General features: G+C 40.7%; 1 long non-coding RNA gene across 1 annotated transcript in view; it reads right to left on the minus strand.

The window, feature by feature from the left end:
• LOC135282151 (uncharacterized) overlaps window positions 1-14,055 on the minus strand; it is a 31,371-nt gene extending 17,316 nt beyond the window's left edge. The window contains exon 1 of the long non-coding RNA XR_010348459.1: window positions 13,932-14,055. This is a non-coding gene — a long non-coding RNA (uncharacterized LOC135282151). The remainder of the gene's footprint in view (window positions 1-13,931) is intronic.
• Window positions 14,056-14,891: the final 836 nt, after the last annotated feature.

Raw genomic sequence — 14,891 nt, forward strand, 5'->3', positions numbered from 1 at the left:
AATTATGAAAACATCCTGAGGTCTCATGGGACTTCAATCATTCTGAAGATGGAAAAAGATGATCTTTCCTAACTGGAGTGTTATACCCTCAGTCCTCCCTGCAAGGAAGTAGACAGTTTTCCTGGACAAGAAGTAAGACAAGCCTCATTAGGTTAGGAAGATTTCCCACATTTTCCATCTGTTGGTGCAAATTTTTGAGGCAATGAATATGTGACATTTCACAAAGTCAAGAGACTCTCTCAATCTATAGCTGGGGGCTATTCCTGCTCAATGAAAGCTCAGCCTTTAATGTACAGATTTCTGGGAGAAAAGTGGTCTGTGGTGCCAGGACAGAACAGCTGGAGACACCAGGCAGAGTCTCCAGCCTTGCCATGGCTTGGAGGTCTGTGTGGGAAGTCAGCTGGTCACCTACCCAAAGCCCTTCACCCAAAAATTCTTCTCTGAACTGCTGCTTCTCCCTGCCTGCAGCCACAAGAGTGCATTTATTCATTTTAGAGGCATGGTAAAATGCAAAATAGGAGAATTCCTTCTATAAATACACCTTAAAACAAAGAGGCTTTTTTTTTTTTTAACATGGAAAAATATTAACCAAAACAGTGGATATCTTACAGCTCTTATTGTTTAGAAACAGGGATTTTATTTTTCCAGTCTGCTCTTAATTTTTCCATTCTCTCTCAGTTTGGAGGGCAATGCAAATACAGCACATTTCTGCTTTCTATCCTACACCTTGCAGATCACATTGACAACAATTTAAGCAAAAGGATTGCTCAGAGTCAGAAGGATTCTTTGATTTAGAGAAACCTCTAGACTGGAGACACACCATGCTCTCCTGCAGGAGCCCAAAAAAGAATGTTGTGTGGAGTATGTTGCATATTTTTATTAATATCTTTGTTGTCTCTCTGAGTTCATAGCAGTTAAGGAGAAAAACTTTCTGTGTTAAACCTTGCATATCAAATTTGATACACAAGCTCAGTTCCACATGTTTAAGAGTGATGACAAGAAAATCAGTCAAATCAACCTATGTTTTTTCATATTCCCTGGTGGGAAAGTCTTCTGAAAACTAGTTGTTTTATTTGTGTTCAGTACAGGCATTAATAAGGCTAAAAAAACTGCCAGTATGAAGACTATTCATAATAATTTCACATTGCAGAGGGTTTTGTAGGGAACTTTATAAAGATAAATGCATTATACACACACACTTCTTGAAGGCTTATCTCTGTTTTTTTTTTTTTTATAATAGCAATTGAGAAAGAGAACACTGCAAGTATGTTAATCTGATTTGAAATAGGACTGAACCACATTTGCAACGGTTTAATTTCATTTACCATAGCTTTTGAGCATCTGAGCTTACCTAAATACCCAGGAAGTGTCAAGACTTCATTTGATTAAAAAAACCAAAAACCAAAACCAAAAAAAACCAAAAACCCACACAAAAAAAACACCCACAAAAAACAAAACAACAACCAAAAAAAAAACCCCCAAAAATCCAACTTGTTATTTTAATTATTTTTTCACCATGATGTTTCTGATGAAGTTGTCTCCAGTCTCCAACAGAGACCCTGTCATTGCAGCCTGTGCTTCCCTCTCTCTCTCTCTCTCTCTCTCTCTCTCTCTCTGTCTCTGTCTCTGTCTCTGTCTCTTTCTGTATGTCTCTGTGTCTCGCTTTCTCCCTCTCTCTCTCTCCTTATCTCTGAGAGTGCAATTGCGTTGTGGAAACCCAAAACTCAAGAACACCTGGATTTGCACTTAATGCATTGTAGGATCAGGGCTGCAGTTTTGCATACTGTGCTCTCTAAGCACTGCTGTCCTGGAGCAGTTGCCCTGCACAATTTAAGCCCTGCTGGTGGTTGTACACCCTGATCCACTGTATGATCACCTCCACATTCAGACTGTCACAGACTGTGCCTTCTGCAAAATTTTGCTGCCTCTGCAATGAAGCACAGTGGAGTCTGCAGCCTGTGAGATGCCCAGAGCTGAGCTGTGCTCTGTTTAGTTTTGCTCTGCAATCAGGATCATGCCTTTGCTCTCAGATGTTTGTCTCGTGACATAAATAAGTGATTTTACAATATAAATACTGTGGTTTTAAAGGTTACTTTTTATATTTGTTTTTTAATCTGGTAGTTACACCAAAGTTCTGGGGATAACTCTTATCTGTTTGGAGGAGGCCCTTCTCTGTTCAGGAGGACGTGGAGATTGTGGCAGGTAGATGAGGCATCTGCTGTGCTCCAGGGGGGCTCTAGATCTGTTCTTGCCTTGTGCTAGCCCAAGGGCTTGTAAAGTCCCTTAAAGAAGGTGTTAGGGAATTGCTGTGCGTGGGCTGACTCTGAATGGGTCCCTGCAGGAATGAATACAGCCCAGGTCCAAGGTCTGGGGACAATGACAGCAGTGGCAGGTGGTGACAGCATGGTCTCACAATAAACAGGGAAAGTGGCTTTGCAGCAGATGTGGGGAACAGCAGAAAGCCAAGGACAGGACCTCATGCTGCAGCCCCTGTGTGCTCACAGCACAGGTCTCTGGTGGGAGGCACCATGGCAGTCTGGTGGAGGCTCCAGGCTGGCAGAGTTACCAGATCCATGTGACATTACGTCTTTTGGCAGGGAAAACTTTGTGGAAAAAGCAAAAGTTGCACTGGATCTTGTTTTGATTATTTGTTTCTAACCTCACTACAAATGGAAAACATTTCTCTGGTGAGTGTCTGCTTGTTATTTTCCTATTGTTTTATCATCCTCCCTGCTCTCAGTAGGGACGAATAATCCTCAAATACTGCTCCAAAGGCTGACACTTAGGCCAGATTATAGAGCTGCTGCACTGGGGATTTTTTCTTCTCTTTATTTATTTTCCTTCATTTTATTCTGCTTCAGCTCCACTCTCTCCTTTTATTTTTCTGTCTTTCAAAGGACTAAATACAACCAGCAGTACCTTCAGCAAACAGCCCTCTCTTTTCCTTCCAGTTCTGTTTGAAGGTGACAGAGATAGCTTGGTTGTGATAAACATGAGCATTTGCATAATCAGGACAAGTATGGTGTAAGCACATTGAACACACAGACAGCCAGTATAAAGTAGGGCATTTAGTGAGTATGTTTCCAAAGAAAGAAACAAAAAATAGATTTAGGAAGAGCAATAATTTGTAGTAAATTTGCAGCTCCTGAATCAAATGGAACCAAATATTATGTTTGAAATGGCCTTTCTCAAGCACATATGGCTTTTGAACTTCAGAAATCAGAGCAGAAATCTTGGGTACCTATGGGCTCTGCACAAGAGGAAATTTGCTCTCAAAGAACTGAAATACAGATTTAAAGAATCATAGAACAGTTTGGGTTGGAAAGGACCTTAAAGATCATCTCATTCCAATCCCCCTGCTGTGGGCAGGGACACCTTTCACAAGAACAGGTTGCTCAGAGCTCCATCCAGTCTGGCCTTGAACACCTCCTTCATTGCTTGAAGATCAAAATCTGACATAGGAGAAGATCAGTAATGAGGAGATGGAGAGAAAGAGCAGGAACAAGTAAGCTTCTCTGCAACATCAGTCACCTTTGTGAAGCTGGATGTCCCATGTCACATGTACCACATCCCAGGTACATTGAGGTTTTTTACTAGAGAGTGAGTGCAGTTTTTTTAAAGATAAAGGTGTTATTTTACACTGAACCACAGAATCAGTTAGGTTAGAAAAGTCTTTGAGGTCATCAAGTGCAATCGATGGCCTGACACCACCATGTCAACTAGACCTGGCACTGAGAGCCATGTCCAGTCTTTTCATAAACACCTCCAGAGACAGTGACTCCACCACCTCCCTGGGCAGCTCATTCCAATATCCAACATCCAATGAAGAACTTCTTCCTAATGTAGAATTTTCCTCTGTGATTAAAACCAGTAAACATGTGTATATATATAAAAGAAATATACCTGAAATTATCCTGAGAAGTAAATCTTATTTCAGGATAATTTTAAGTTCATAGGGTTTGTGTTCCAGATAGGTAAGAGATGCATTACAGTGCCTAAGTGGAGAAAGATTATGCAATACTTAGCTATATCTAGATCTAAACTTAGGCCTGTTGTTCCACACAGTTTAATGTCTTAATTAAAAAAAAAGAAGTTTATTACTGTATGTGAAAATATAAAAACATTCACAACAAACATTTTGTTCTTTGCTTTTGGGATTAAAGCATGATTCCTCTCATTGTAGCTGAAAAATTGAATCATAACATAAACACAAAGAATATTGTAATGCCACTCCTAATTCCAGCTGCCTCCATCTGTTCTCTGCCTGAAATACAAAATAAGAATCCCACAATGTAAGGAAATAGCACTTTTGCCTGATCCTTTCTAGCTTTCAATGCATCTTACAGCACACGTAACCCTTGTTGAGAGCAGCAGTACAAGGCCCTGATATCACAGCTGTCCCAGCTTTCCTGTCTGCTGGACCTCACTCTCGGCTCTGTTTCAAGACACAGATCACTGGAGAAGGTGGAGGTGAAGGTCATTCATGGTGCTTTTCCAGATCCACTGTCCTATCCTGTCCCAAAGTCCCAAAGGATGTGCAGCCTCAGCCGCCTCCTAGGCCAGCAAAGCTGTTCTGTCTTGAGGCTGCATCTGACAACTCTGTTAAAGAGATCTTGGGAGTGTATCAAAAACTTGTCAATCATAATCTCTTCAGCCAGATCATAAATTATTGATTGCCTCTACTTATAGCCCAGTGGCAGAGCAGGATCCTTGCATCCCCATCCCACTCCTCTGGGCAGTCTCTCACCACATCCCGTCTTGCATGATGTGGTACCTCTGTCCTTACTGAGCTCCACAGTGCATTTAATGTGATGTTCTCTGATGAAGTCCAGACCACAGAGGAGCTTGGATGGAAAACAGCTGAATTTCAGCTTCTGCAACTAATGGAATATTGTAACGATATTTCAAAATAGAAGATATTTATGGTCAAAATGTGTTTTTGTTCCTTGTCCAATGGCATGAACATTTTCCATGGTGGCCACCTATTTCTTTGTGATGAAATTTGTTTACTCAAAACCCTAAGTTTCTCAGTATTTTTTTTTAAATGAGAGACTAATGGCAAACCATTGTATTTCTTTACTATGGATTGCATTAGTCCTCTTTGTTAAATTTAAGAATAAAAGTCTTTGAGATAAGTATAAGATATTTGGCCTTCAAATTTTGAATTTAATTCCCTGCTTGACTGAAGGCTGTCATATTTCCACCAGGTTTTTCCAGCCACATCCCCTCAGCACAAATACTGTGATGGAGTAGACCATGGGCTGCTGCTAAGACAGTCAGCCTTTTCTGTGGAGATATCAGCCAATCAGCCCCTGTGTGCACTCATGAGCCAAATTATTATTTCCTCACTATATAAAAGCATTTTAGATTAAAAGTTTGAGTCTGGACTCTTCTGTAGTTTCTAAGCATCACATAAAACTGAAGCATGTTTTTCACAAGTGATCTTAACATCACAGAAGAATGTAAATGTCTGAATGATACTAAAAAACTTTTCCATTTTTGGAACCCCCTTTCCCATTATGCCTCTGGACCTTTTGTTTTGCTAGTCTGATTGCAGGGACTTTAATAGAATCACAATTTTATTAAGCAATTCCTTTCTTTAAAAAGCAAACCTCTCTCTTTTAACATTTGCTGAGCACTAATCTTGGTAAAATCTTGTGCTCATAAAACTAAGCACTGCAGTAGGAATTTTTTGCAAGACTGAGTTATTTCTTCCTGCTGAACTTTCAAATTACAAGAAAAATATATTGCCCTTTTCTAAAAATATATTCTACAGTTAAATTCAAACATAAATCTGTCAGCAGGTGTCCTGATAGATGCAGACTTTACTGTTACTAGTTAATAGAAAATTAGTTTGTCTTTCTAATTCTTAGAGTAACTATTAAATGGCCTGTTTATTTCATTTCTGAGGTTCATTGTTCTGTTGTTAGATAAGAAATTAAAACTTCTCTTTATTTTCCCTTGTAGCATATCGATTTTTAATATCTCACTAAGGGCACCTAACATTCACCTACAGAAAAAATTTGGTTGAATCAGTACACATTCCCTTCCCTTCCCTTCCCTTCCCTTCCCTTCCCTTCCCTTCCCTTCCCTTCCCTTCCCTTCCCTTCCCTTCCCTTCCCTTCCCTTCCCTTCCCTTCCCTTCCCTTCCCTTCCCTTCCCTTCCCTTCCCTTCCCTTCCCTTCCCTTCCCTTCCCTTCCCTTCCCTTCCCTTCCCTTCCCTTCCCTTCCCTTCCCTTCCCTTCCCTTCCCTTCCCTTCCCTTCCCTTCCCTTCCCTTCCCTTCCAACACCACAGGACTGTCAACATTGCCTGGCTTTATTCCACTTGGAAATTAGCAGCAGAGAAATCTACTGTCCATTTGAAGTGATTTATATTCTTTTTACAGTGACTACTTTGTGCTTTTTCTTATGAAAACAGGTAAAGAGACACATCTTGTGTGAGGTGGACATCTCACACCTGAGAGAGTTGGAGTTGTTCAGTCTAGAGAAGGGGAGGGAGAGCTTCCAGCACCTTCCAGTACCTAAAGGGGGAGGAAGATGCACTTTTTATATGCACCAATAGTGGCAGGACAAGGGCTGATGGTTTTAAACTGAATGAGTGCAGGTTTAGGTCAGATGTGAGGAAGGAATTCTTAACTCAGTGGGCAGTCACACATTGGAATGGGTTGGCCAGAGCATTTGTGGATGTCCCATCCCTGGAAGTTTTCAAGACCAGAGATGGGATTCTGAGCAACTTGGTCTAATGGAAGGGGCAGGGAAGTTGGAATTGGATGATCTTTAAGGTCCCTTCCAACCAAAGACATTTTATGATAAAATAGCACTAAATCTCATTTTCATTTCCATATGGTTTTCGTCTCAAAGGACATTTGCTTATTTTGCTTTATGTAATGTTATTTAACCATAACAACTATGAATTTGCTTTACCTAATTTCTCTTGTAAAGGTTTTTCCAGAATTCATAAACTGCAATACTTCACAATGGCACAGGAGGTAGCTTGAAAAATTAGTTGGCAGTAAAACTGGGCAAATATAAACACAAAGAGAAAGAATGTGCAACAAGGACAAAACACCTCCTTGGATCCACTGAAACTCCAAAATTGCAAAGAACCATAAGACAGCCTCCTGAGATCCAACCCACCCTTATTCCAGCTTATTTAATGATCTTCCTTTTGCCTAGATATGAAAAGTGATAAATACTCTCAATTACATTTTAAGATCTCCATTTCAATCCTTTATACCTTTGATTAAGAAAACTGAGTATGCCTGAGAAAGTCCATCTCTGTTTAAATAGCTAAGGGATATTTTTTTTTTGTCTTTGCAATTATTTTAGGAGATCTTTTTGGCCAAGATTTCATTAAAAGTGATTCTCTTCTGGAGCTTATGGTAGCAAAAATAAATACCCTTGTTGTATGCAGTTGTTGTTTCAATCTGTCAGTATGGCTCAAAACAATTTCTCATGGAATTAGATATTACAAGGAAGAGTGTGAGAGATATCTGTCGATAAAAAATTTTTGCACAGACCAAATGGGATGGCAGTTCTGGTTTTTGAAGGTGAAAACTGACACTGAAAGCCCTTATCCTTTCTCAGTTTTTGCTTCGTTCTCTTGAAGAACGACTGTCAGGATCAAGATTCATGTTTTTTCCCATGGCTGCAGAGGAAAACATTATGTTTTTCATCATCTGATAAAGCTTATTAAAATGTTTATCTACATCACTTTTCTTAGGTTATTTGTTCTGAGTGGCATGTTGCAGCATTTAAAATTATTCCTAAGGGAAATAAGGGCCACGTTATTCAGCTGTTGCAATGAGTTAAGAGACATTCCAAATGAAGGGAGATATATTAACAAGAAAACAGTGGAAGAGTGCTCTGATTCTCACTAATCTAAGGCTCCTTTCTGTTGTTCTTGGGAATAATATTTGATTAAAGACTGAAAGACTTGATCCAGTGAACTTCTATTTAATGAATGTTCTAGCAGAAGGTGAAATCTTCTCAAATCTGTGTTTCTGACTGTACCAAATCATGGATGGAACCAGTTAATGGCAGGAATAGCCCAGTACTATGTGGCTGCTCTGAGAGGAATCTACAAAGCTCAGATGTGTTTGCCCCAGACAGTCACTAAGTCACCAGGTACAACAGGAAATGCTGCTGCAGCAAGTCACACACAACCATCAAGATATTAGTAATGAGGGAAAAATTACAGAAGAATTTTTGCGATATCAGTCACAAAAGCACTTCGTAACAGTGCAGTAACCAGGTCCCATTAGTTCCTAAACAAGAATATGTGTTTCTGGATGCAAGAGAAAGAAGTATGGAAATAAATGACCTTTCATCCAGGATAATTGGGGTCTGTAATTTCCTGTGTTATTGCTGTAATTTCTCAGCAAAAGAAACCAAACAAAAGCAAACAACCTACCAAAAAAAAAAAAAAATCCCAATCAACCAAACCTTAAAAGCTACAAAAGTATAAGAAATGTTTAACTCTTGGTCTTTCAGCCATTTTTACTGCTTGAGGCCGAGAGAGTTACTACCTGCAGATTCAAGGGACCTTGACAGCTTGGAAAGAAGCATTCTCCGAATGGGATGGAAGAGAGTGTGGTAGGGAGAGTTACTCATACAATTGTATTTTTGTGTGTTGGGATTTTTTTCCTGTAGCTAATTAATTCATAACATCTTAAAGTGGTGTTTGTCTAAAGTGGTGTCTTCATTAACATAACTCCTGGCAGAAACAAATGATGAGCCAGAAAGTTTTCACATCAGGTGGCTCCTGAAAGAATATGCAAGCTCCAGGGGTGGCATTAGGTCTGCAGCCACGACCTTTAAATTGTAGGGCCTCATCACTACAAGGAAAATGTAAAGTTGGCTATGGGCCCCTTCAAGGAATTGGGATGGACTGAGCTGACACTCAGCTCCAGCAAGCCAAGGGCACATGAAATGTCACAGGTGGGTCTTAACTGCTATGATCCTTGAGAGCCTGAGGAGAAGAAAGGGGGTGACTCAACCAGACCTCTGACAGGAGGTTTGTTCATTCCAGTTAGATTTAGTACTGATGTCTACCAGTGTTGTGGTTTCCGTCTGTAAGTGTGTCCCAACCCTGGAATACGTTTGGTATTGTCAAGTTTTAATGTCAAATTAACTTGCCTGAAGTTGAAGCCAGGCTCTTGTGGTATCTAAGCAACTGTTCCAAAACAGTGGTTAACAGGAGGCTGGGATGTGCAGAGCTGGAGGCAGGCAGCAGGCAGCTGCACATCCACTGCCTCTCCCTGTTCAGAGCAAGGTCGTTCGTACACGTGCACCTGAGGGACTGCATGACCATCTTTGGGCTGGAGTCAGCATCCTGCTCACTGCAAGGCTTTTTTCTCCCAGCTTTCTGTAGCAGCCTTTTCATGACAAAGCACATTTGGAAAATGGTGCTTTCACATACGACAAGCCACTGAATCCAGGATCAGAAGCTATAAAACAGAAGCAAGTTTTTCCACCCACACACAATTCCTTTGCCCTTTTGCCTGGAACCTTTCCTGATCCTGTTTTCCCTTCAGTTGAACCAGAAGAACCAGAAAACACCTATGAACTGTCTCTGACCTTGAAAAGTCCCCTTTTACCCTGTTGACCTGGCAGCAGGCACAGCACATTAATGGATGTTTCTGCTGTTCTGTTGATCCAGCTGTTCTTTTCAGGGGTAATCAAATTGCCTGTGTTTCAGTCTCCAACTAAGAGTCTGAAGAGTAGAGCTGTCTTAAGAAGGAACAAAAGTCCTTGATGATCAGTCAAAAGATAAAGATGAAATTTGCAGAGAGTAATGTGGGATGCCAAGGGCAGGTGACCATCTCTGTACATATTTCCTGTGTGGGAAACCCAGTGTGCAACATCCCTGTCAGTCACTTGGGTTTCCTGAGGTTGCAAGTTTTTTTTTTTTACCTGCCTTTACCTGGCAGGCTCTTGCTCATGGACTTACCTTGCTGACTCGTCTTGAAAGCCTTCTTGCTCCCTAAAATGGATTCATGGATGTATTGTATAATTTAATGTACAATACATTAAATTAGAAATGGGGCTTTGATGTGCGGGTAAGGGCAGAAGAAACACCAGCGAGTCCTCAGCTTGCAGCTGCAGGGGCTCACATTGGTTAGTTCAAGTAGTTTGCCTTCACAAGTCATACACAGTTGCAAAATGTCATGATATTGTTGAATGCATACCATGACACCTCATCTGGGTTCATAAGCAATCCAGACCTCACACTAAATGGAGGGATTGGCTTACATCAATAAAATCATTCAGGATCATTTAGGAAGAGAACAGCACTGAAAGCTGCAGGCTATTTTGCTCTCTGCCTAGCCCACAATAACTCTCAAATAAGAATATTGAACTGAACTAGACTGACTTGTGTCCTGTAGTCTGCTCAGTACATTGCTCTCCTGACTGGCATTTAAATGGAAATATCACTATCCTGCAGCATGGCACAAAGGCTGAACACAGCCATGTGCCTGCTCAGTCCAGGTGACTCACCTGGATGATATGTCAGTGAGCATCAAAATGCAGACACCCCCAGCAGTAATTCCCGAAGATGTGGTTCACTCATGCCTATCAGGGTCACAGAAAATGGTCCCTGAACTATAAGGGATTCATAAGGGCCTCGTGTTCAGGGAGAGCAGTGCCTGCAGAGCCACGTGGCTGCCTCTCCATTGCAGGGTCAACCATCCTGCAGAACTGTCCCTGAAAAACAAATAGTTGAGGATAATGTGCTTCTCCAGTACATGCAGACCCAGCATGGGGGCTGATCACGAAAAGAGGAGGTAGTTGAGGCACACTACCACCCTAGTCTGAAGCATTACTGTGCCTAACTACGTGACTAACTACCACTTTTTCTTCCAGACATAAGAGATCGGATTTGGTTTTGGATCTGATTCATCCAAAATAGCTGACAAGGGCAGTAAATCCTGGATTTTTTTTTTCTGATTTATTTCCAATGCTGCTGAGTAATTCCCTTTTATAGAGCTGTGTTGTTGAGATACATGTCTCACTCTTAATTTCCATTTCCTTTTACTTCTTTGTCTAGCTATTTTCTTGCAGGAGATATGAGTAAAGTGGAAAAGTGAAGTAGATGGGGACATGGCACACAGGCAGAGGTTCACTACAAAACCCTCCCCTACTTGTTGTAACTGAAGATATATGAAAGAAAAGACAGATACCAAGCTGGGTTTTACACAGTATTCTTAAAAGTTGTTGTACTCCCACTTGTTACAGTTTTGACTTCATTCTTTCTCCTCCTCTGAGTTTAAACAATTTTCAGTGGGAGTCCTTTACAGTGGATACTTCTGAGCAGTTGGCACTGATTTTGCATCTCTTATATTCCAGTCTCCTATTCATGGGAAATAACATGTCCTCAAAAAAATGTTTGGGCTGATTTAGAAATCCTAATTTTAACATAAATTAGTACCATATTTACATCTGCTCTTCTGTATTCTTTTCAGGATTTTGAGTGTGAGGCGTGAGCCTTGTCAGCCCCCATCCTATGCAGGCCTGAAGTGAGACATATGGGAAATGCTAATGCTCCAGAGAAATGCTAATGCTTGCAACCCTCAGCCCTTGCTTTTAAAATTGAAGCTTTGATAATCAGCCTCAAGTGATCTTTCTGCATGTCAGTCTTGTAAGACATTTGCTTTGGTGATCTTGGTTATTACTTTCAGGGCTGTAGCTTTATTGTAACTTGGTTTATCTGTAATTGGCATGACACAAACCAGCCTGACAGCCTGACATTGCCAATGGGACAGGGATTGCAGCTCAGCCACCAGAAAGCAAAGTTTAGCTGCCTGAGGCTGTCTGTAATATGATAATTGCATTACCACATGCTGGTGACTAAAAACCAATAAGGGAACGATGGGGCAATTCAAACCCCTGTGTCTGGAAGGGTCTCTGTGTCCAGCTCTTCCCAAAACCCCAGTCCACTGGCAATGATTTTTTTTTCCACAGTGCAAATGCCCTGAGACCATTTTACAAATGATTCTATAGTTCCAAATAGAATGGTGACATTTTGGGAGCTGAACCCCATGAAAACAAGTCAGGAAAGTATCTTTAATCCATTAGTTACTACTTTTTCATTAGTGCCAGTGTCATTCTTATTATCCTGAACTTTTAGTGCCTCTTTAGTTTTGCCCCATGTTTTGAATACCAATAATCAGATATACATGGTCTATAGCTCTGAGCACTGAGACAATTAATAACTCATCATTTTTGTCCTTTTGTTAGAAAAAAAAGTGTTGTGCTAAGCACAATAAATTATGCCAGTAACCAAATCTTCATAGAAAACGTGGGGCATGAGAGAAAAAAGCACAAAACCTACCAAGCACTGAGACTGAGCCCATGCTTGCTGAGGACGAGTGCCTCTCAGAAATATAAATCCCCATGCCTCCCCACCCAGTCTTTTCAGATGATGTTAGAAAAGGTCCAATAAAACATTCCTGTTGTAGTTAATCATTCCTTCAAGCTCTCCCAGCCAAGCTGAGTTGCACTTCATGAGGTCAGCACACTCCTTGTACTCACAGCCAACGTTCCCTTTTTTCATTAGTATATCAGCACAGTTTACTCCAGTAACACAGCAGCGTCAGGGCCTCATTTTCCATGGCATGAAACTGTTCCCACTTCACCTGCTAGCAAACACAGCCCTGGCTTTTTTTGAAGTAGACAGACTGTTCCTATCTTGTATGCCTTGACTTTGTCTTGAAAGTTTCTCCTGACAATGTTCAGGCCAATTTGTGAGTTATTACCCAGTCCCCCAAAGTAGCTTAATGTCTTTCCCACGGTGAAGAAGGTAATTTAGAAAAAATGTTCTTAAAGCCAGCTTGGTTGCAACTGAGTTATTATCTACAGTCCTTATTACTGGCTTGTCATATGTGGGCACTGTAAAGCTAACAGCAAACTAGGAGGCATGAGTTTAAAATATGTCAGTATTGTCAGTGTCTAACGAGTTCTAAAATATCAGGATGATTTTGAAGGTTTTGGGACTTTTTCAAGCTGTCAGAAACATACTAATTAAGAAATCCAAAGGAATTGCAGAATCAGAGAAGCCCCCAAGGTGAGGGGGGCAATCTTCCTCTTCCTAGCTGTCAGTGATGGGAAGAAACTAAAAGCGAGAATTTGAAGGCTGAAAAAAATAAATAGGCAGAAGAGTTCCACATTTAACAGGCATAAAAAAAGCTGTGGGCTCTAAATGGCCCTGGAAATCTTAGGAGATAGGAGATATTTGATCCTTGTCTCTGAAAGGTAAATAAAGCCCCAGATCAGCTAAGGAGGAGCCCTGCTGATAACCAGGGTCTGTAAATGCATTTCCTTGTTTGATGTTTTGCTTTTGCAGTACTTGCAATTGCAATGACTAAAACATCATTCTTAGCTTGTTGATGTACAATAAAAAGTGCTAATTTCTTCTGATTTTCATCCATCTTTAAAAGCAGTTCCAGAGAAATGTGACGCACAGTAATATTCCAGGAGATGATGTACCTCAAATGCCATTGTTAGTATTAGTCACAAAGACAGACACATCTGGGGCTCCCCAACCTGCTTTCCCCTCAAATTGTGATTGTGAACTGAATAATCAGAAATTATTTAATGAAGAAGGGAAAAGAAATCTTCCTCACTGGTCATCACCATTCCTTTCTCTGCTACTAGGGAAAGGCAGCTGCACAGCAACCAAAAACTTTACAAAAATTATAAAAACGATGGCCAATACAGGTGACCAAATTATTGAAAATTAAAAAGTAGGATCTGTGGGGAAATCTGAAATCAAAGAGGTCCCTAATTAGGCAGAAGACTGCCTGAGAGAGACTCGGAGATGATTTATCTCCCCCAAAAGAGAAAGATTTTCTCTTTCTATGGGACAAATCAGCATGGATTTAAGAGCATGGAAAATATGCAGGTCCTGCAAAAAGGCAAGGAAAGTTACCTTGGAGCAGCCTTGCTTTCATGTCTTCCTTCAAACTTAGTAATGGAATTCCAGAAGCCAATAAATATTTGAAGGTCAAAGCAAGTGCTCTTACATTTCCAGAAAACATGGAATTAACAAGAACACCACAGCAACTTTTTTCCTAAACTAAGCAAGCAGTGTTGAGTGTTTTTCACGTGTTAGATAATGAATCTTGGAATAAAGGATAATTCACAGACTACTTTTCTGAGAAACCAGTGGGAGGATGGTTGGTTGTTTATTTTAAAATTCTTTGTATGGGTTACATATATCTTTCTCAGTTTCTGCCTGGAGGGAAGCTGAAAGCAGAATATTCTATTGCAAATTCTTCTGGAACTGTATTTTCAGCATTAGCTCTTTAAGGGAAGAAATTGCAAAAGGGGGGCAAAATTTAGCAATATGTTAAATCAGTGGTTACATAATTTTTTAGCAGTCTTTTTATCCCAACATGCAAGACAACACATCAGGAACTCTTCTAGCTTGAAAGAAGAATTTCAAGCTTAGGCTGAATCTTATAATTTTAGGCTGAGAGAGTCTCACTGGTAAGCATGGAAGTCCCCTGGGTCTTCCCAAGGTGTGTGAAGTGCAATTAAATTTACATTTCCTAGGGTGCTTGGAGAAAAAAAAAAAAGAGGTGATCAGTTTTGAGGGGGGAGAGCTCAGAGACAGGGGTGGCTCTGGGAGGAGCTGATGCTGTTCTGGCATGGCTGGTAAAGAGCTGGGGCTGAAGGGCTCTGGGGAGCTGGGCCCTGCCTTGCCGAGTGGCTGCAGGTATTGGGTACATCATCTCCAGGAATATTGCCGTGTGTCACATTTCTTTGGAGCTGCTTTTAATGCTGGATGAAAATCAGAAGAAATTAGCACTTCTTATTGTACATCAACAAGCTAAGGATGCTGTTTTAGTCATTGCAATTGCAAGCACTGTTGCAAAAGAAAAATACC

Source organism: Passer domesticus, chromosome 1 (assembly GCF_036417665.1).
Source record: "Passer domesticus isolate bPasDom1 chromosome 1, bPasDom1.hap1, whole genome shotgun sequence".
Lineage (NCBI taxonomy): Eukaryota > Metazoa > Chordata > Aves > Passeriformes > Passeridae > Passer > Passer domesticus.